The sequence below is a fragment of the Puma concolor genome, chromosome C2 (genome assembly GCF_028749965.1).
Source record: "Puma concolor isolate L17-30 chromosome C2, mPumCon1.1.hap2, whole genome shotgun sequence".
NCBI classification, from domain to species: Eukaryota; Metazoa; Chordata; class Mammalia; order Carnivora; family Felidae; genus Puma; species Puma concolor.
In genome coordinates this window covers 157,553,516-157,574,970 of record NC_141675.1, presented here as the reverse complement: position 1 = coordinate 157,574,970, position 21,455 = coordinate 157,553,516, and the positions used below count along the sequence as shown (strand labels likewise).

General features: G+C 62.3%; 1 long non-coding RNA gene across 3 annotated transcripts; it reads right to left on the bottom strand.

The window, feature by feature from the left end:
* Positions 1 to 7,821: 7,821 nt before the first annotated feature.
* Positions 7,822 to 18,020, bottom strand: LOC147577654 (uncharacterized). 3 transcript variants are annotated; one of them, XR_015240502.1, is made up of 5 exons: positions 15,247 to 18,020; positions 14,175 to 14,249; positions 13,638 to 13,772; positions 13,198 to 13,531; positions 7,822 to 9,833 (listed from the first exon to the last, which is right to left on the bottom strand). It is a non-coding gene; the product is annotated as an uncharacterized LOC147577654 (long non-coding RNA). The 3 variants fall into 3 exon arrangements; XR_015240501.1 differs by lacking the exon at positions 13,198 to 13,531 and having other exon boundaries at positions 15,247 to 18,014; XR_015240503.1 differs by lacking the exons at positions 13,198 to 13,531; positions 15,247 to 18,020 and adding an exon at positions 14,850 to 15,125.
* Between the last annotated feature and the right edge of the window lie 3,435 nt (positions 18,021 to 21,455).

Sequence of the window (21,455 nt, the reverse complement as noted above, 5' to 3'; positions counted from 1 at the left end):
GTCCGTGAGTTCGAGCCCCGCGTCGGGCTCTGGGCTGATGGCTCAGAGCCTGGAGCCTGTTTCCGATTCTGTGTCTCCCTCTCTCTCTGCCCCTCCCCCGTTCATGCTCTGTCTCTCTCTGTCCCAAAAATAAATAAATGTTGAAAAAAAAAAAAATTTAAAGGAGTAGCTTGTCTATGTGCTTAGCAGTGACTAGCTAGTGTGGCAACTCACTTATTTGGGGTAGACTCGAGATTGTGTGAGGGGCCCTGCTCCTGCCACTTGATTATTCAGGCCAGGAAAGACAGGTGCAGCTGAAGAAACTTCTGGAGGATGAATCTCAGGATTCAAGGTCCTGGGTTTGCTGTGTCCATGGCGCAGAGCCGACAGGTTCGCTCCCAGACCCAAGCACCACTGAGCTGCAGTCTAGGCAGGACGCTCTCCGGGCTCCAGGGTGGCTGGTTGGCTCCTGGAGGCGGTATCCTCTCCGGCCGGCCCTCCGAAGCATGTGCCTGGGGGCGGGGGAGGGGTGGTCAGCACCCAAGGCCTGGCCTCTGGCGGCCAGAGTCCACTGTAGGATCTGTCTGTGCCCACGGAGGAGGCCATCGACCAGCCGTCACAGAGGGCCTGGGAAGACGGGCTCCCGCCCGCTGTGCTGGCTGCAGGGGGCAGGGGCCAGGGGCAGGAACAGACCACTGAGGTCAGAACCAACGGGGAGAGGTGTCTGGAGCGGCATGAAAGCCGGGCCACCAACAAGGCTTCGGCCAAAGGTTTCGGCCAAGAAGCACTGAAACCAGCTCCCAGCGGATAATCCACTGTCAAGAGGCACAATGCTTCCGAAATGAAAAATGTCAAGTCCTAGTTCTTTAAGGCCTGGTCCGAACCTCAGCCAGGAGCCCGTGCAGGGCCCAGGAACCCGCCCACCCTTGGTCTCTGGCACCAACGTCTGCTCGGGGCCCAGCGGTGCCGTGTGGCCTGTCCCCGTGGGGACGTCTTCACATAGCTCAGACTCCCCGGCTGGCTTGGGGGCCTGGCGTGAATCCGCCAGGGAGTAGCAATGCAGACGGCCACCATCACCGGGGTCCCTCGCTGCCAGCGCGTGGGTTTGAAGTGGGCCCCCGCCGGCTTGTCGTGAGGCACACATGCCCAGCAGCAGCCACTCATCGCACCAAAGAAGCCGGTGCCCTTGCTGGTCCCCGGTCGACCTTCCTGGGGCCTCGGGGGTGGCGAGAGCCAGCGCCCTTAAGAGCAGCAAGGCCGTGGGCCCAGGATGCAGGCTGGGGGTGGGGGTGGTGCTTGGGGCCCGGCTTCCCATGTTTACAGGGGCCTCCTGTGGGCCAGGGCTTGTCCCGACACCCCATGCTGCCCGGGGCCGGTGCGGGCCCTCCCGGGGCACCGGCCCGCCCACCTCGACCCGCCACAAATTGAACTCTTCAAACAAACAGCACCTTTTATGCATACTTAGTGCGGTGCTTTAAAATTCTGAAGGCACGACGGGACGCGTACTCAGCGAAGTCTTCCCCTCTGCTTCCCCCCCCCCCCGCAGAGCCAGCAGTGTGGCCCTTGTGCACGTGTAACCCTGGCATTAATGAACAAATAGGGAAAAAGGCAAACGAGTGTGAAGGGGCACACCTGTGGTCTCACCCCTTGTATTCGTGCGCTTCTGTTTTTTGGGCAACACCGAGCTCAGGAGATTCCCTCCCCATCGCACAGTGGCTCATAACAGTCACAGGTATACAGGTCGGGCCCGGGAGCCACCACGGAACACAATGCCGCCGTGCACGTGGGCACGTGGACCTGCGGGGGAGGGGGGAGCGGTGCGGGAGGGGCCGCTCACATGTGCCTTTGCAGGCAGATGCGGTGGCAGGGTTCAGGCGTGACGGCATGGCCCGGGCTCTGACTGTCCCTGGCCCCGTGGTCTGGGATGGTGCTGAGGGCCCTGCAGGAAAAGCAGCCAGTGCGGGCATTCCGACAGAGGGACGTTAGTGCCGGGAACTGGCCACCCGGGTGCTGGGGCCCCAGAGGCAGGTGGCTTGGAGGGACAGGCAGGCCAGGCGATCCCAGCAGCAGGAGCTGCTCTCGGCCACGGAGCTGTGCCCCTGCCCGGCAGTTAGGGCTGGGATGCCATTGGTCCTGGAAGTGCCACGGAGGGGCCACCTGAGCAGGACAGGGACACGCTCCTAGTGGCCGCTGACTCAACTCAAGCGGGACGAGCTTGTCCTCTCCCCTCTCCCTCCCTGCAGGCTGTCCCACGCAGCTGGCCGGCAGTGCGCTTGGGAAGTGAGTTTGCAGCCACTGACCCCTAGAAAACACGTGGGCGAAAAGCGGGGAGGGAGAGAATGTGCCGGGGCATGGAAACCACATCCTTGCTACACTGTTGACCTTGGCATGAGTGCGGATGGTCCTGTAGGCTCCGATCCTGCACGTTCCAATCCCCCGAGGCCGCCTGGGCCTGTGCAGGCGTGAACGCGCCACCCCCGCCCCCTGCCTTCCTCTGCCGCCTGCCCCCACCAGGCTCCTCTGGCATCATCATCTGCGCTGAGTCAGCCGCTCCTTGTTCCGGGGTCCTTAGTCAACATCCAGTGACTTGGCCAACCTGGTGGGCAAAAGCAGTTCGATCTTTGACGCTTTGCTAGGACCGGGCGTATGCAGCCCTTTACCCCAGATTCATTTCTGGGGACGGTGGGGATCAATGCTGTAGCTGGAAGTCCCCTGCAGTCACCAGGGTGCCAAATGCAGCGGGGGCCGTGGGAGAGGGAATGGGGACGAGGGGCTATCGGGTGTCAGGCCATCTCGGGCTCCTCTCGGGGAGGAAAGGGGACGGGGCAGCCCAGCACCTCTGTGACGAGACACGCAGGGCCAGCCCCAGAGAAGCTCCCCAGGGCCCCGGAGGTGACCTTCTTCCTCCACGTGGGAACGTTGGAGAACGTGTTGGCCGGCCCTGTAGACGCGGGGCTGATCCCTGCATTACTTTGCTGGGGCTGCTGTACCGAGGCGCCACAGAGTAGTACGGACAACAGAACGTCGTCATTTCAGTTCTGGAGGGGCTGGACGGCCAAAGCCAAGGGGCCGGCGAAGCTGGTTCTTTCTGAGAGTGGGGAGGGAGCTCTGTCCCCGGCCCTCCCCCCGGCTCCTGCTGGTTCGCTGGCTTCTTTGGCGTTCTGGGGCTGGTAGGTGACGCCCCACCCCAATCTCTGCCTGAATCTTCACGTGGTGTTCTTGTACGTGTCTGTGTCCAAATTTCCCAGCGGTCGTATTGGATCAGGGCCACCCCTCTCCAATATGACCCCTCTTAACTAATTACATCTGCAACGACCCGGTTTCCAGACAAGGTCACATTCTGAGATACAAAGGGCCAAGTCTTCAACACACGAAGGCTTTAGGGGAGAAGCAATTCAAAAACTGCAACCAACCCCCTTCGTACACAAGGAGTGTCTCCGAGTAAAAACAAAAACAGGTTCGGTGACCATGATGTGAAAGACAGGCCAAGAACGGGCATAAGGAATTCTCTAGAAAGCAAATGCTTGTGATCACAAAACACAGGGAGGACGGCCCTACCTGACCAGTGGTTAAATACAAACCACGACACCTCCACACCATGCTCTCCCTGTCGAACTGGTGAGCTTTATATAGCGGACAGTCCTCAGGGCTGGCCACGCTTCCAGCCAACATGCAGGCAACGTCAGAGGTCATTGTCAGCATGAATGTCGCCCCTGAAAATGTCCCTTTGATCCAGCACGTCTATTTCTGGTCACCTGACTTAGGGAAAGATCCCAAAACATGGGGAAATATCGATGCACAAAAACGTTCCTCTCGGTAATTAAAAATAAATAGAAGCAAACCAAAGATAGCAAAAGGGATTTTGGTATACTCATGGGAGAGGGTATTATATGCTCATTACAAATCACATTGAAAAAGAACATCAATGGCCTTGGGAAATACCCACATGACAATGTTAAGTGACGGGAGCAAGCTGCACACACACGTACTGTATCAGAATTGCACCCAGGGTTTCATTTACAGAGGTGAGAACGAGAGGGACCCATGTTGTTGGAAGAAGATATTTTATTCCGTACTAGAGAAAGGGGCACGACACCACGTGGGGCCACATGGGGAAGCACCAGGCCCAGGTCGGGAGGCAGAAGCAAGGGGAAGGCTGGGTTTCTGCAGGAAAGACAAGGCAGGGGAGCCAGCCTAGGACGGGCCAGTTTGAGCCATTCTGGCAGGTTCTGAGCCGCAGAGGCAGTCTCTTGTTGCCCGGTACGTGCCCCGGGGTTGATCCCCGGTGGGGGCATCAGGGGTGCCGGTGTGTGGGAGCCCTGGCCGTCTCTGGCAGCTGGCTAACCCGGGGAGGGCCGCCTGTCCCCAGCCAGGGAGGCCACAGACACCAGGACAGCAAGATTGCAGAAAATACAGAAGTGTAGTTAAAACCATCGGCCCTGTAGACAGAGCTAAACCCCAAGCGAGCAGAAACCCACACTCAAAGAAGACACACTTGTGCACACACACGCACGTGTGCACACACTCACACGCATACATGCACGCATATGCACACATCCACACATGCACACACATTCACACACACACGCAGCCTTAATTCTGTTTTTACAATGTGCAGAAACAGGTAGGACTGGAAGAAAACATTCCAAAAGCGTTGATAGTGTTCACTGTGTGGTGAGTTGAGTGTATTTTCTTCCTTCTGCTTCTTATAATTTTCTTTATTTTCAAATTCCGTGTGAATGACTCTGCATTGTTCTTAAAGTCAGGCTAAAAGGGTTGAAGGCACTTTCGTGGCTGCCCCCTCCATGGCCTCAGTGGGCCTCTGAGCACGGCCCCGAGCCTCCCCTCCGGCCACCAGGCCTCCCCCGCCCCCCTCCTCCCCCCCCCCCACCGCGGTCCTCGCTCAAGCAGCTGTGACTCAGCGTGCTGGCATCTCAGCCCCCAGGAGGGAAGGAAGCACAGGAGTGGAGGGCGAGATGTGAGCCGTGAAATGGAAAGGAGGAACCACGCCTGGATCGTGCTGGTGACTAATTATCAGCTCTTCTGTATATAATGTCGCGGGCCCTGCGGAGCGAGCGCCCGGGACAGCACGCTCCACGCTCACAGGGGACAGGTGCCACCTGCGTCCCTCTCCTGCCCTTGGGGCGTGAGGATCTGGCCAGGGGTTGGCCACCACCCTTGGCCAGAGAGTTCGGGGCACAGTCAGGAAAGCCAGGACCCCAGAGTCCAAGCCCCTTTGTCAGAATCCCAACCGGAGTGACCACATCCTCTGATGGTCCCAGGGTGTGACTGTCCCCCAGCTTGGGTGACCGGGAGTCCTGGTTTCAGCATTAAAGCCCTGCGTCCCCTCCGTCCTGGACAAACAGGGATGGCTAGTCACGGACTCCCAGGGGCCCAACCCTCCCCTCAGGGTCCAGAGCCCTGAGAGCAGGGGGGGAAGGGAAGGGGAGAGAAGGGGAGGGGAAGAGGGGCAGAGGTGAGTTTGGGGGTGAAGACAGTCACTCTGGGAGGAAGTCCCGAGGTGACCCAGGTACCTCCCGTTTCCAGACCCTGCCTCCATTCAGCTGTGACCTTCAAGAGGTCAGTTCATGTGCAGAGGAGTCAAACCTTCTATTAACATTTTTTCAGGTACTTTAAACCACAGTCATTACGTGGGGGTGCTTTAGAAATTATGGCGGAATACACTTTTGCTAATCGATTTGATTCACTGCGTCTATGCAAGGTCTACACACATAGGCAAACATGTAATAAAAACTACGAGGCTAGACAATTTTTCACGCAGAACTGAGAGAACCAGACATCTAAACGACCCCCTTCGCCTCGAGGCATTTCGGGGATGGCTCGGAGCGGGCCAGCGTCACCCACACACAGGCTCAGCTATCACGGGGCTGATGGCTCCCTGCCTGACCCAGTGCTCTCCGGAATGTTCCACACTTAGCAGGGATGTGGGAAGGAGGAGCCCGCCAAGCCAGACTTCAGGGCCTGTGCCCGACAGTTCCCGATGGCACCTCCTACTTCTCCCGGAATCGGCTTTCAGGCTCTGCCTCTTGGGACCTGGCCTTTGTGTGTGCACGTCGGCCCGGGTGGGTGCGCAGGCTGAGCCTCCGACTTTGGCACAGGTCACGGTCTCACAGTTTGTGAGTTCGAGCCCCACGTCGGGCCGGGCGCTGTTAGCGCAGAGCCTGCTTTGGATCTTCTGTCCCCTTCTCTCTCTCTCTCTGCCCCTCCCCCCTTGGTTCTCTCTAAATAAATAAATAAACTTTAAAAGGAAAAGGGGGGCCCCCACGGCTCACATTCCAAAATGACCATGTTCCCCGCCTTCCTCGGGGCACAGGAAGAACACCTCCTGGCAGCCCAGAGGCCGGAGCGGGGTCCCAACAGTGCCACGTGGCGCCCAGGCCCTTGCCCTGCGGTCTCAGTTTCCCCAGAGAGGGTGAGAGAGGCTACCTCTCGTCCTCTTTGTCCGCAGGCAACGGCTGCTTTCATCAAGGCCACCGGGTCCCGTCGACACCACCTGCACAGCCGGCTCCCGACTCAGCCAGCCCTTCCCGACAGGAGCCCCGTAACCCACGGTGCCGAGCAGGCGGGCGCAGGCTCGGCTTCGGGGGAGCCCCCACCCCCTGCCAGGCTGCGGTCCCCGCCCGTCGAAGGGGCTGCGGCGTCCGCACGGTGCCGGCTGGACCTCCTCTCTCTTCAGTCTTGCCCGCTCCCCTCGGGGGCAGAACAAGGCACCGCCTCAGAGGACGCATGCTTTAATCTAGAAGACCGATCTTTTACTCGGGCCTCTGCCAGACGCCGTGTGCCCGGGACGACGTGCGGCAGTTTTCGGAACGGCGGTGAGTCTGTGGTTGTGCGGCGGCCAGGTTTGAAGTGGCCGTCAGCGGGGGAAGCACTGAGGGTGAAACTGGTTTCCTGTCCTGGAACATTTGGGGATTCTGATCACACTCCCGGCCTCTGACAGCCTCCGGGGCCTTTGGAATATTCCGGCATGGCTGCCAGGTCCTAAGGCTCGTCTGTTGCCGTGTGTGGTTCTGGGACCCTCTGGAGGGGTTGAGGGCCGATCAGGGCCTTGAGCCACACAGGCACCGAGGGGAGGGCCTCGGGTGTGAGTGGCAGGGCGTCTGCGAGGCGCAGGCCACATGCAGGAGCAAGGCTAGTGTGTGTTCTGGGCTCTGCTGGAGGCACTCTAGGGCAGGGTCCACATTCCTGTCCCGGTGGGGGCTCTTTCTCTCCCTCTGCAGATGAGACTCCTTCAGCTGCCTGGAGGAGGGGGTCCTGGCCGCGGCCCCCCAAGGCCTGCAAGGTGGTCCAGCTTCAAGACCCCAGAGGAACTACAGCCCCTTCCTCCCCATGTGCAGGGATGGCCCCGAGGCTCCTGCTGGTCAGCCGCCCCGTGGGCCAGTGCACCTGCCGGGAGACGGTGCTACTTTGGCCAACCTGGGGTTGCCGTGTGGGTCTCTGGGGTCCTTAGGGGCTGGTTCTGAGACGGGCTGCCTCCAGAACCACCCAGAGTCGGACCACTCCTGCTCCTGAAGGAACAGAGGGTGCTGCTGAGGTCAGGAGGGTGTCACACAGGTCCAACGGCCACTACCAGCTCCCCCCGCCCCCATCGACAGCCCCAGAAAACAGAAGCAGTAAGTGCATCTGAGTGCAGGGCTGGGCCTTGGACCAGTCTCTGCCACTGCAGTCGTGGACTGGGCAAGTCCCCCGCCTCTGGGACTGTCACCTCGTCCTAACCGAGAGTGTTAAACTCTGAAATCTGCACTCTGCCCACAGGCTGTGCCGCCACGGCCCAGGTCTGGCCTGTTTGTGTCTGACCCCTGGCCAAGAAGGGTTTTAACATTTTATTTATTTAGTTATTTTTAAAGTTTATTTATTTATTTTGAGAGGGTCAGAGAGAGGGAAGGAGACACAGAATCCAAAGCAGGCTCCGAGCTGTCAGCACAGAGCCCGACACGGGGCTCCGACCCACCAACCGTGAGATTGTGAGCTGAGCCAAAGTCAGATGCTCAACCGACCGAGCCACGCGGGTGCCCCGGTTTTAATATTCGTAAGTGCCTGGGGTGGGGGGAGGGGAAGACGACCTGTGGAGGTTGCACCAAAGTCAAATTTCAGGTCCATAAATAAAGTTTCATTGTGGCACGGCCACGCCCACTTGTCCACGTCGTGTCTCCTGTGACTTTTGCAACAGAGAGACCGCCGGCCACAGAGCCTAAATATTTACTCTCTGGCCCTTTCCAGAAACAGTTCGCAGAGCCCTGGGCTAGATCGATGCACCCCACGCCTCCGTCACCCACCGGCCACGGCAGAATTTCAGCCAGGCCGGTCCATGACACGCCTGGCGCTTTCCATTCAGCCAGCCCGGGGCTAACGGCCCTCCTCACCAGTCTCGGCCACAAGAGATAACATCCTTCCGTCGAGGTTTTGATGCTCTACGCTTTTTGCTAATGTGCAGGAAGATCCACACAGGACTTGAAAAGCTGACGCTGCGTCCTATCCCTGCCGCCCCACACGGCGCCCTGTGGCCCGCTGATCTTAGGGCCTCTTCCGCCGGATCCTGGGCTTCTGTGGCCCTGATGCCCACCGTCTGCCTGTGGTCACGTCCGTCATCAGCCTAGCAGATGTCCAGCCTCGTGGGGTCGGAGCCGGGACGCTGTGCAAGCAGGAGGGCCTCACCCTCTTCCCCGAGCTCTGGCTGACGGGAGCGTGAGCCGCGTGGGGGCAGGTGGGGGCAGGAAGTTTGCTCCACCGATGAATCAGTGGGGCCGAGCCTGGGCTTCTGGGGTCACGTTTCGGTTGGTGTGGGGCCAGACTTTTCCAACTTCCCAGCTGGGTCTTGGGGGCAGGGGGCGGCCCGTGGTCCCAGCCATAGAGCCGGTGGGGGGCGGGGGGGCGGGGTGCCGGAAGTACTTTGGTGGCAGATGGCTGGGGTGGGTGTGAGCCACGTGGAGGTGGTGGGGGATCCGTGTGTGGTCCTCAGCCCCCGCTAGGACTCAGACCACCTGAGCCCTCGTCTCAACACTCCTGCCTATCTGTCGTAAGGGGCCAGAGAGTTCTGCAGACTCCACTTTCCCCCAAAACTAACAGTGGACGATGCTCCCAGAGGGGAAGGATGACCCGGGGAGGGACGGCTCTCCTTCCCACTCGACGTGGCCCAGGTGCCACGGGACCGTGGGACGAGGAGATCCCACGTCAGGAACATTCCGCTTGGTTTCCATCTTGGCCCAAACGGCGGAGTGCAGACGTCAGAGCGTCGAGGACGGAGCCAGGTGGCACCATCGTTCCTGGCAGGGGACTCCACCCGCAGCGGGCCAGGAAGCAGAGGCGAACAGAATGAGCCGCGTCAGAGGCAGGCGGTGGCCCACACCTCCGAAGCCGTCTGCCTCGGGAGTTGGGATTCACACACGTCCTCTGGCAGTGCCGTTGGACCAATAGCCTCCCACGGGCCTCCCAGACAGAGGCGCTCACTCCCTGTCCCTGGCAGGCCCGCCTAGAACGTTCTCTGGGCTTCCCACTCTGCTATCTCCCAGCCCAACTCAGCTCCAAGGTGGACACGGGCGACTGGCCATCGGACGACTGAGCGGGACACCAGCTGGAAACCTCTGGACCGTAAAGGCCCCACATAGTCCACCTGAGGCTGGCCTGCCACTCACCAGGCATTTTCAGCCCTGGGGAAGCTTCCAGGATGTGGAAGGCAGAGGAACACCTGTCAGGAAGCAGCCCTGTCTTCCAGACAGGTGGAGAGGAGTCCGGCAGACTGGGATGGCAGGATGTCAGCAGACCCTCGAGAGGGGTCCCCTGGAGGCTGGAGACCCAAGGGGAGCAAGCAGGAGGGTGGGGGTCAGGGCTGCTTCCTGAAAGAGGAAGGGGGCAGATATAAGAAGGGAGAGCCTGGCCTGGAGGGGCTCCAGACGGAGGAGAGCTTTCTAGCAGGAGAAAGAAAGGGAAAGCCCCCCACACACTCACAGGCTTGTGATCAGACCTGAGTGTTTCCTTATTTATTTTTTTTTTAAATTTTTTTTTTCAACGTTTATTTATTTTTGGGACAGAGAGAGACAGAGCATGAACGGGGGAGGGGCAGAGAGAGAGGGAGACACAGAATCGGAAACAGGCTCCAGGCTCCGAGCCATCAGCCCAGAGCCCGACGCGGGGCCCGAACTCACGGACCGCGAGATCGTGACCTGGCTGAAGTCGGACGCCTAACCGACTGCGCCACCCAGGCGCCCCTAGTGTTTCCTTATTTAAATGCCCCAGTTACCCGCATGGCCACCACTTGGTTCCCACGGGCCCACGGGGTTGACCACCTGTGCCCCCACCCCCACCACCACCACCACTCAGGCCATCTGTTACTTAAACCTCTGCTCCTGCTGTGGAAAAAGAAACAAGGAACCGCCTTCCCCCAGCCAGCCCCAGACAGCTCATGTCAACTCCAGAGGGCCCGCAGAACTCTGTCATAGGCGTGACGGCAGACCTGGTCCTCAGAGCCCCAGGCAGGAAGCAAGCTTTTTTACCGACGTCATCCTAGGCAACTCGCAGAATCGTCTCCCAGAAACAGGGGACGTGGGCCCAGCAGGGTGAGCCAATGGCCTGAATGAGGTCCCAGGGGCCCGGGCGGCCCAGCACCTTCCCCTGCCGCTGGACCTGGGATCTACGGGGGTCCTCGTGGGTTCAGTCCCACATCCCGCAGCCCCCCAGCCAGAAGGTGGCCTGGTCGCTGCAGAAGCCGCTTTTGAGGAGGACGAGGGCTCGCAAGCAGGGGAGGCTCTGGTGGGGGTGGGGCCCAGGAGCGTGTCCGTCCAGGTCTGAGGGACCCCGGGCGTCCAGCAATTAGGAAGCAAGCTGTCCGTGCCCGTGTAGCCACTTTCAGGACCACCGGGGGCCCACACGTGCAGGAGGCTGTGGTGTAAATGTCACCAGAAGGGACGCCAGCCTGCCGGTGCCCGCGTGGCCTTCTCGCGGGTGCCTGCGCTCAGGGCAAGGGGGCCGGGGGGCAGCCAGAGAGCACGGCCACAGCGATTTGTGTCACCGTTCATCTGTTTGTCGTGTGGATTCAGGCAAAGCTGTTAGAGAGGGCCTACTGTGCGCTGGCATGTCACATGAGGTCCTTCTAGGCCTCGATTCGGCTCAGGCTCCAGAGAGGTTCCGGAGCCCAGAGCCAACGATGAGCCGGCACCAGTTACCAGGTGTGGAACACCTGCCAATCCTCACGGCAAAACTACCCCTGCTGTGGCCACGCCTCGCTATGGAGAGGCACATACCGTGGGCTGCACGCGCCTCCCCCCCACCACTTCCACATGTAAGAGAACCGGGGCCTAGAGAGGGTAAGCAGGGGGTCAGGCGTCTAGTGAGAGGCTGAGTGTAAAATGCAGACCTTCCATGCCCAGGCAGGGCCTCTCTCTCTCTCTCTCTCTGTCTCACTGATGACCGCTTCTCCGGCAAAGGCCCTGTGAGAACCTGGACCCCAGAAACGCTGCCTTTCAGACCAAACCTCCCATGTGGGCTGGTGGTCAGCTTGCGGGCCAGGACTGGGGCCCGGCTGGGATGCCTGTGGCTCAGAATGACCACGCCTGCCTCCTCCTGGCGTTGGTGTCGGGCCAGGGGCTCCTGCTGTCCTCCTTTCCCCAGGTGCCTTGGCTTCTAGAACATTCAGGCCGGCGGGGACAATATGGGAGGGCTGCTTTGTGCCGGGAGCCACAGGCCAGGCTTCCTCCTTTCCACCGTGTAGAAAGAGCACAACATGTGCTTTGAAGGGCACTGATGTGTACAGAGCACTTAAAGGAAAACCTCTGACTATTTTCTCAATGGAAGAGCAAATATTGACGTCTTATAAACTGAAGGGCAGGTTGGAGTGTGTGCGGATACCGACTTTGGGGCGCTGCCACTGCGGCTCCGCGGGGAGCCGGCGGGAAAACAGACGCTGGCGGCTTGGCCGCTGGGCCAGAAGGACCAGAAGAAATGCCCCCTCGGTTGGGGGCGCAGGGCTGGGCGCCCGGGTCTCCAAAGGGAGGGGAGGGGAGGGGCGGGCGGCTGGTCCGCTCAGCCCCTCCTGCCGGCTTTTCCGTCTGGAAAACCAGAAGTGGGGTGGGGAGGGGCGTCCTCCCATTCCTGGGGTGCCTTTGCTGGGCCTGGGGGAGCCCCTGCTAGGCTCCTCTCTCCCCCCCCGGCCCCGTCCCCACTTGCACATGACAGCCGACAGCCCGGCCACGTGGACAGCGTGACCATCGGCCGACTGCCCGCCGGCCGATGCGGACTGGTTACTAGAACAAAACAACACAAAGGCCAACTTCAGCCCAGAGAGCAGAAAGAGGGCAGCGGAAGGGAGGCCGTGGGCGGGGACGCCCTGCCTGCAGAGAACGGCTCCCTCCCGACGAGCCCGGGGCGCCGGGGGCCAGGTGGGCTGCGGGGCCCGGGAGGATCTGCCCTGCTGGCCTGAGGACACAGGGCTGCCGGCGAGTGTGAGGGTCGGGGGGTCGGCCCACTCCCGAGCGGAGGATCCGGTTCAGCGGCCGAACTCCAGGAGCGCCGGCTAGCCTGGAGGTCTCCCGCAAGGCCCAACCTGCCCTGTACGTCCTTCTGCCCAGAGCCCAGGCTGTCTTCCGTTCCGAGCCCGCTGCAATCCCGCTGCACTGTTCTGGACGCTTCTGCCGGCAGTCCCCATCAGCTCTGTGCCTGCCTCTCGGCCGTCTGCGTGGAGAAAGGCCCAGAGCTGCGTGGGACGGCTGCTGGAAACATCCAGAACAGCGCGGCAGGATTGTAGTGCAGGTCAGGAAAGAGAGCGACGGCAGCGACAGACAGATTTAGTGTTCAGAGTCAGTCCTCACCAGCCCTTGACCTCGTGAGTGACCCTGTTTCCTGAGGCCGTGATTCCGAGACGGTGCTGGAGGGTGTCCCCAGGCTGCAGGGACCCCGGACCCGTGTCCCCACAGCGCAGCAGCAGGTGTCTCTCCCTTGGGCGGAGCCCTTGGACAGGAAGGGAGAGAGCCGGCCTCCCAGCCACCCAGGTGGTCCTGCCGCAAGGCAGAACGCCCCATAGGCCCTTCCACGGGGATGGGCTCCCCGCTCCAAGGGCCGCCCACAAGGGTGACATCGCAGTGGCCAAGAGGAGAGGGGCTGCTGTGTCCCACACCCCACAGCGTGACCCCCAGGGTGAGCTCGGGCTGTGCGACAGGGTTTTTCTCCATATGCCCCCCAGCCTGCCTCCGCCCCCCCAGCCCGCACCTGCCGCGCCCTGGGGTTGTTTGCCAGTGGCCGGTCCAAAGCGTCGGGACTGCACTTCCCGGCCCGGGTGCCGGTTGAGGGCAAACGTGGCCGGGAGGTAGGCCCTGGCATCGTTGTCCTCAGCTCCTGATGCGTCCTTCCACCCGGACCCCCCACTGCTGTCTCACTGTCACCCTCCCGGGTGGCTACTCGTGGCCCCTGGATATTCTGTTCTTCCATGGCCATCAAGTCCAGGCCAGAGGGCTGCGGTTCTGACTGCACGGGGTCGGGGGGGCAGGAAGAGAGGAGAGGGTCCTCGTGCTGTGCTAGAAGCGGTCAAATCCCGCCAAGTGCCCTGTCGATTGAAGCCAGTGCTGATCCGAACGTGGAAAGCAACCACACCCACGGTGCGTGTGTGCCCACGTGTGAGTGTAAGCGTGTGCGCACGTGCTCACACTCACCTGCATGTGTGTGTGCACGTGTGGGTGTGGAAGCGTGTTCACGTGCGTGTGTCTTTAAGGAAGAACAGAACATCCCGGCAGGCTGGCCTCTTCCAGGGCAGTCAGGGTCCCATGGTGGCTCTCATCCACAGCCATCTGGAAGGGCACCCCGGGTCCCCGTGACCTCCAAGCCCAGCTCCCCACACTCCCGGGAGGAGCCCTGGACACGTGTCCCGTGTCCACGAACCGCCCCGGGAAGCCAAGGAGGGCCGTGTGGCGCGGCTCCAGGCGGAGGCCCGTGTGCGGGGGGGGGGGGGGGGGGGGGGGGGGGGGTCCCACCCCAGCCCTGCGGGATGCCGTGCGGAGGCTGCCCCGGCCCCTGCCCCCATTCGCCCTGGGGTGGGTCCATCTGGCCTGACTTCCTCCCACGCTGCCAGCGCCACTCCAGGCAAATAGCCCTGCCCGGAGCCCAAGGACCCCAGGCACCCTCTGGCTGGGGACATGGGGCAGGAGGTGGCCTGGCAGGCGACGCCTGAGGCCCCGCAGCGCGGGGCTGACCTTGCCAGGGGCTGCGGGGGGGCGGGGCTGGCCCCTGTTGACCTCCGGGGAGCCCCACATACCACGCTGGCCGCCCTTTAAAAAGCAGCTGATTATCTCAGATGCCAGGCCCGCTGGAGCCCTCTGCCCGCCACCCTCCCCCCTGCCAGCCCCGTGCTGGACCACAGAGCTGCCGGCTGAGGACGGTGGCCGCCGCTCAGAGAGCTGGAAGCTTTTGATTTGCGTCAGTGCCGAGCTGGCCAGGAGGAGCCTTCACGCCGGGCGCCTGGCAGCCTCATAGGGTGACGGTGACATCACAGCTCTTGGTCACCAGGCCTGCGGAGCCAGGGGAGTCCCGGGGGAGAGGCAGGAGGCACGCTCGCCCGGGTGCTGCCCGCTGAGCTGGCATTCCGGTCTCCCCAGGAGCGGGGCGGCTCAGGCCATGGGGTTTCTAGAAGCAGTTTCCATGATGCAAGCATCCCGGGGTCGGGCCCCAGGAGGAGGGAGCAGAAGCGCATTCTCTCCCGCAGCGGGCTCCCCACAGCCACCAGAGGCCTCTGGCTAATTGAGGGGCTTGGCAGGAGCCCCGGCCGCCACGGCGAACCTGCAATTTCACGGAGATGAAAGCCTCCCCCGAGGACCCCCCTGAAAAACACAGGGACTAAAGCTCGGGAGGAAACGTCCGCTTCCCGATACCTTGTCTTTGGTGTCCCGTGGAGGCTCCAGCCCGAGCCGGGTTCGGATTGAGCTATGTGACCCCACTGCCTCTCGCGCCTCCCCCGTGTGACCTTCCCAGCCCTTCCTTATCACCACCCCTGCCGCTCTGGGGCAGGAAAGTGTGAGTCACCTCACAGATCCGACACTGTATCCTTGCAAAGGGCCTGCTGCAAAGGTGTCCCCCGACGTCCCCCTCAGAGCTAAAACCCTGTGGCCTCCTGTCACCTTCCAGGGCGCTCCCTGGAAGGTGCCCCCCCCACCACAAGCCTCCCACGAGGGACCACCCGCGGCAGCTCGAATCCCCCTTCCCACAGCTCTGGCCTGCCCACACTCTCTTTTCCTCAGCCCAACGCCCTGGGCATGTGCCTCAGTTTACCTGCTCAGAAAGCTTCCTCCTCCAAGCACCAGACCAGGAAGGACCCATGTTCACCCAGAGCTCACCCACTGGCCTCAGGGCCACCACTTTTTCCAACGCATGCTGTCCTGTGCTGCCCTCGGCCCCAGGTGGGAGATCTTGTCCCCCCAGCCATGCCGCGGCTGCCTGGAGGCCAGACCCCGTGCGCTGTCCGTGACACAGACTGCGGGGTTGGGTCCCGAGCACAAGGACACGAGTCTTCCTTATGACGTGGTCCCCGCGGCCTTGTCCTTGCTTACAAGGAGCACTGGTCACAGTCTGCTCTCCTCTGAAAATCCAAGAATCTGGGCGGCTCAGTCGGTTAAGCGTCCAACTCTTGGTTTCAACTCAGGTCATGATCTCGTGGTTTTGTGAGTTTGAGCCCCGTGTCGGGCTCTGTGCTGGTACCTGTTTCTGGGGCAGCCGTAACAGATCAACGAACTGGGAGGCTAAAATCATGCGTGGGCAGGGCCGGTTCCTTCTGAGGGTTCCGGGGAGGGGGTCCTCTCCCAGCCTCGGGGCCTTGCTGACAGCCCTCGGTGCTCCCACACATCCCTCCGACCTCCGCCTTTTCCCGGTGAGTCTGTGTGTGCTTTTTTCTGTCGCTGGGTTATGTCCCCTCCCCACCGGCCAGGATGGTCTCATCTTGACCCTAATCACGCCCGCCAAGGCTCTTGTCGCACGAAGGTCACATTCACAGGGCTGGGTGGACATCTCTCCTGGGGCCACGGTTCAGCCCACGAGGCCAGGTGAGCAGGAGGAACAAGTCCCCTGTCCTGATTATGAGCTCACCTAACTGGCCCAAGCTGGTGTCTCGGGACCAGATCAAGACACCGAGGCCAGGGGATGGTGACTGGCCCAGGGCAAGCTCGGTTGGGGCAGGGCCAGGACAAGAACCTGGGCGGCTGTTCCCCCCACTCCTGGGGGCTCATGTATGATGGGGGGGGGCTGTCCTGGCCCCACCAAGCACCTCAGACCCTAAGAGTCCTTTCCTCTCCCTGCTGCCCTCCCACCACTTGCCCTGTGACCTGTGGGTAGCTCTACATCACGAAGGTCTGCCTTGGTAAAGGACAGCAGCCGCCCTGGCTCTTCCTGGCCACGGGACTGGCCACCCCGGGCATGGAGCCTGACAGCTGAGCCACTCAGGACAGAACCACACATCATGAGGCCTGGTGGGACCATCCGCTGTCACCATGACTCATCTACGGCGGGCAGGAACCGAGGATGGAGAGCCTGTGAGCTCGTCCGCCACGCTGAGGGTCACAGTCCGGGCGACTCAGAGCAGGGGCAGGGCCCAGGAGCAGGACCGATTGCCCTTCCCCCCAAGCCCCTCTAGGCTGCTAGCTGGGTCGGTGCCCCACTTCTCCAGGGTGAGGCCTCCAAAGTCTGAACGGGCGAGGCCGCTGCTGCCTGACCCCAGACCAGAGCCAGTGACTCATGGTGGAGGCCTCCCGGGAGGGCTGACGGGAGGCATCTGGCCACAAATACTTGCACACGTGCTAAGCTTGCAGCCCTACAATGGAGTGGGTGGGGAAGGCCTTGGGGTCGGTGCCCACGCCCTGGAACCAGTGGGGGTGCCTGGCTCGGAAGGGGGTGCCCGGGCTGGCGGTGAAAGAGCAGACCGGGACGCCCGCCACCCAGGAGGGGCCCGGATGTGGTCCTCTCTCCCTCCCGGTGTGGGAAGGAGGCCTGCCGCCCCGGTCTTGGTGCCATTGGCAGGACAGGCAGGGCTGTCCCTGGGGACAGATGGACACACGCTCTCCCCAGGCCTCTGAGGAGTCCGGGGAGCAGATCTCAGCAACAGGAACCCCCAGGCACCCCCAGGAGAGCAGAGGGAAACCGGAGCAGACACCCCAGATTCCCAGGCGGACAGTATCTGAGTTTCTGGCTCAGGGAGGGGTAGCCCTTCCTTCCCCAGAGGCCACGTTTCTAGCTGCTGGTGAGCGGGGGTGGTGGGGGGGCCTCTCGGGCAGCGGTCTCAGGCTCACCAGTTTGTCGTGTAGGGGAGCGCCGGGTGGCCCCTGGGGCACCCAGCACGCTCTGTGACTGCTCATTCTCAGGGGTACCTGTGGGACACCGGGGGCTGAGGGGCCTGGGCGGTCTCTGTGGGGAGTTGTTCTCTGCCTTCTGGCTGCTGCTGGCTGAGTTCTGAGACGACCTTCCCAGAGAACTCCCGGGCCAGAGACAGACCCACCGGGCCTTTAACTCCGGCGGGAGGTTAAACCCGTCCATGGGGGCTCTGCCACGGCCACGGGCCTCATCCGGGACGACTCCCAGATACCCACCCCCTCAGGACCCTGTCTCCAGGGACAGCTCCTCACGAAGCTCCAGCTGGCAGGGTCGTGTTGCTTCGGTGGAAAGGAGCAGGAGAAGCCTCGCCCCGTGGGGTTGGCTGGACAGGCGGTGAGGGCCACCGGGTACAGGCTCCGGCCTGCCGCGGCCATCACGCATGTCCAAAGTCACCGGCCAGGGAGCGAGTGGCAGGCCGGCTGCACGGGACCCGGCTCTGTGTGGGAGGGTCGCACGGCCTCCACAGCTCCCTTAGACGCCGCCCTTCGCTCCGGAAACTCCTCTGGCCTCACTCAGCCCGCGGACGCTCGGTCAGGCTCCACGGAGCCGGTCGCTGCTCCCGCAGTGGCTGCCGCACCCCGTGACCGGGCTTCTGTCCAGTGGCTGACCTTTGCACTTTGAGAGGGGGTGGGGGACTGTCCTTGAAGGTGTCCCCAGCACGTGTCACAAGGCTGTGCACCTGTCCACAAGGACACATGAGTGTCCCGCCCCTACTACAGGCTCTGCACTCTACCTGCGATTCCGTCCTGGACGTGTGTGCTTGTGTCCACCATCCTGTGCCACAGGGGAGGAGACCCAGGCCCAGGAGGGGCCGCGGGGGCCCCGCTTGCGGGTCTGGTCCCACCCTCCTGATTGGAGTGGGAGAGCCTCAGGCTGGGAGCTGGCCCAGCACCACCAGTGGGAAAACAGAGAAGACTTTCAGAGTCACCTTGGTCCACAGAGGGGGCATGGGCTCACGGACGCAGACCCTCCCGGTGCCCCCGTGCAGGCGCCCCAGGGTGGCCCTCGGCTGTCTCTGCTCCGTTCCGTGGTGTGGATGGTGTTGTGGGCTGAATTTTGTCCCCCGAAGAGAGATGTCCACTCCTAACCCCCGTTCCTGTAACAGGGACCTTATTCGGAAACCGGGTCTTTGTGGGTCTAATCAAGTTACGAGGAGGCCAGGCTGGATTGGGGTGGGCCCTCAATCCCGTGAGGGTGTCCTTAACAGAGACAGAAAAGGACACACGGACACAGAGAGAAGCCATGTGAGGATGTAGGCCAGAGAGCGGGGAAGCCCAAGAATTGCCAGCAACTCCGGAGCTGGGAGAGAGGCGGGGACAGCTCGCGTTCCAGAGCCTCCAGAGGGGGCGGGGCCCGGCCGACACCTTGTTCCAGACTGTTCCAGATAAGTGCTGTATGCTGCTTTGAGTGGTGGTCCAGGACGCTGGTAGAGATGGGAAGATTCCAGGAAGCGGCTGTCTCCACCTGGACACCGCCCCCTTCCTGGTCAGGGGGCGCCTCGTGGGGCTTAGGAGGGCCCCTCATGGGGTCCAGCTGCATACCAACCACCGGCCCGGCCTGTTAGCCCTGACTGCCTCCTGGCACCGTCCCTCCGCCCCTCCTCTGCGCCAGACGGGCCTTCCGCGGGTTTCCTTCCCTCAGCGCCGTGCAGCCCCTCCAGTCCAGCCCCTCCAGTCCAGCTGTCCACCGTGACCCCCGCCCAGCACCCTGCCACCTTCCCTGGCCTCCCTGCTTCCACATCCTGATCTTGCAGAAAACCCTCATCTTTGCTGGGTTCCCTGGCGACAGAGAGAGGCTGGCTGCTTCCGGGCTCCCCGCAGAGGATCTGTCTTGCCCACGCGCAGCTCTGGGCCCTGGAGGATCAATGTCTCTGCTCACCCGCAGCCCATTGGAGCCGTGAGTGCAGGGAGCATACTCCACAGCTGGGGACATCTTGGAGGGACACGGCTCCCTTTTCCAGGCTCCCCAGCCTCCCCCCTCAGCCTCCCCGCATACCCACGGCCCACCTCACAGGCTCCCCACAGCCCCTTGCCCCAGTGACAGGCCCTAACCTACACAAGCGGGTGAACCAGTGTCTGGAACCCACACCACGGGGAGGAAGGAGCTGGCCCTGGCCACACGGACGCCATCCCGCTGTGCTGGGCCCTGTGTGCCCCATCTCACCTGATCCCCCAGCCCCTCGTGGAAGGGGTTCTCCCTGAGATTCAGGTGGGGAGTTCCAGGCTCTGCCAGGTGTAACGGCCTCCGGTGACTCACGGTGGGGAGCGGGTCCCGATGAGCACGGGGCTCCTGTCACTGCTGTAACAAAGATCACCCACACAGATTTAGTCCCGTACAGTCTCCTGGGCCCGAGGTCCTACAGGGTCTCACTGAGCTAAAGGCAAGGTGCGGGTGGCACTGGTTCCTTCTGGAGGCTGCAGGAGAGAATCAGTTTCCTGGTCTTTTCCAGCTTCTAGAGGTCTCCGCACCCCTTGGCCTGTGGCACCCCCGCTCCATTCACAGCCAGCCTCTCTCTGACACAGACCCTCCTTGGCCACAGAAGGTAACACATTCCCAGTTTCCAGAATCAGGACGTGGACAGCTTTGGGGCCACTATTCTGCCCATGCTGTCTCAGCAGACGCGCAGGCACACACGTGCATCTGGCCTGGCCAAGGACACAGAGGTTCCTCTTTGCACGTCCCGACCCCCCGCTTGCCTTGTCCACGGCACCAGGCCCAGGGTAGCCCCGGGAGGATCGGATGGCTGGGACACAAGCTGCCCATTGTGAGTCCGTGGGTGGATCCCGCAGGGCCTGGCTTGCCCGAGGCCGGCATCCTCCTGCCCTGGTAAACAGGCCTTTGTTCGGGCAGCAGGATCCCCACCCTGCCCTGTGCTGGCCAAGACCAGACTCGGAGTCTGGTTCCCCTGCCTGCCTGCCGGGTGACACGCTGTCACTCGGTCACCCTGACATCGATGCCTTGAGCCATCAGCAACTTCTGAGAGCAGGAAGCTCAGCTCAGGAGGCTCTGGGGCGGGGTGAGCAAAGCCTTCTGGGAGCACTTATCGTAAAGCGTCAATCCGTACCGAGGAGAAAACCATATGTGAATGAATTTTGCTTTAAGTAAAAACATGAGATTCTGGGGACATGGTGACTTTGTCGTGGGTACTTGGGACCTCTCCCTCTGGGGCATTAATTCATGACCTCCACGGTGGGGGGTGTGCTCAAGGAAAGGGAGCCACCCCCAAATGCTACACGGGTCTGGTGGCCAGCAGGTGCTGGGGCTCTCGGTTAGTGCTGTCACTATCGTCACCAAGGAAAGAGGAAGGAGGGGGAGGGGAGGCTTGGCGGCAGGGACCTTGGGGAGGGTAACAATTACATCGAGGGTCAGACCTGGAAGGAAACCAATAGGGCCTGGTGGCCGGGGAAGAGGCCTGGAGCCCAGAGGAAGGGGAACAGGGTCCTGACCCCGGGTCAGCCCCTCTCCTGCCTGCATGGGCTCCACGGCCTCACCTGTTTGGTGAGGCCAGTTTTCAGCCTTTCCTGAGACCGCACCTCCTCCAGGAGCCAGAGGCCCTACTCTGATAAGTCCGTCGTCCCCGAGGCTCAGGAATGAGGACCCTCTGGGAAAGAGCCAGGCCCAGATAAATGACAAAGTCCCACATGTGCAAAGAGCGTGTCCCACTCCTGCAGACCCCCAGAGGGGCTGGGCTGGACGGCCCCCTCTAGGCTGCCATCCAGACTCCAGGGGACAGGAGAGGCTGAGGACCGGGCTTGGTGGCCCTGTGCCAGGGCTGGCTCTCCTTCGAGGGTCATGACCGCTGACGGCAGAGCCAGAGGCCTGGTGGCAGGAGAGGGCAAAACAGGAGCTCCTCAGGGAGCACAGACCTGGGTGGGACGGGGGAGCAAAGGGGAAGAGGGGCAGGAAGGGAAGTCAGCGGAGAGAGAGGCCTTAGCCCAGAGGAGAGAGGAGCGGCTTGGCACCTCCCCACCCAGCGCTGTTGCGGGAGGCGCGGTATCCCCACCGAGAGGGGTCTGTCTTTCCCGCCACCACCCCCCACCCTCCGCCCAGCAGGGCCTCCCAGCACCCCTGGGGCAGCCGGGGCAGGCTCCAGGGGCCACTCTGGATCTCCCCCAGGCGTG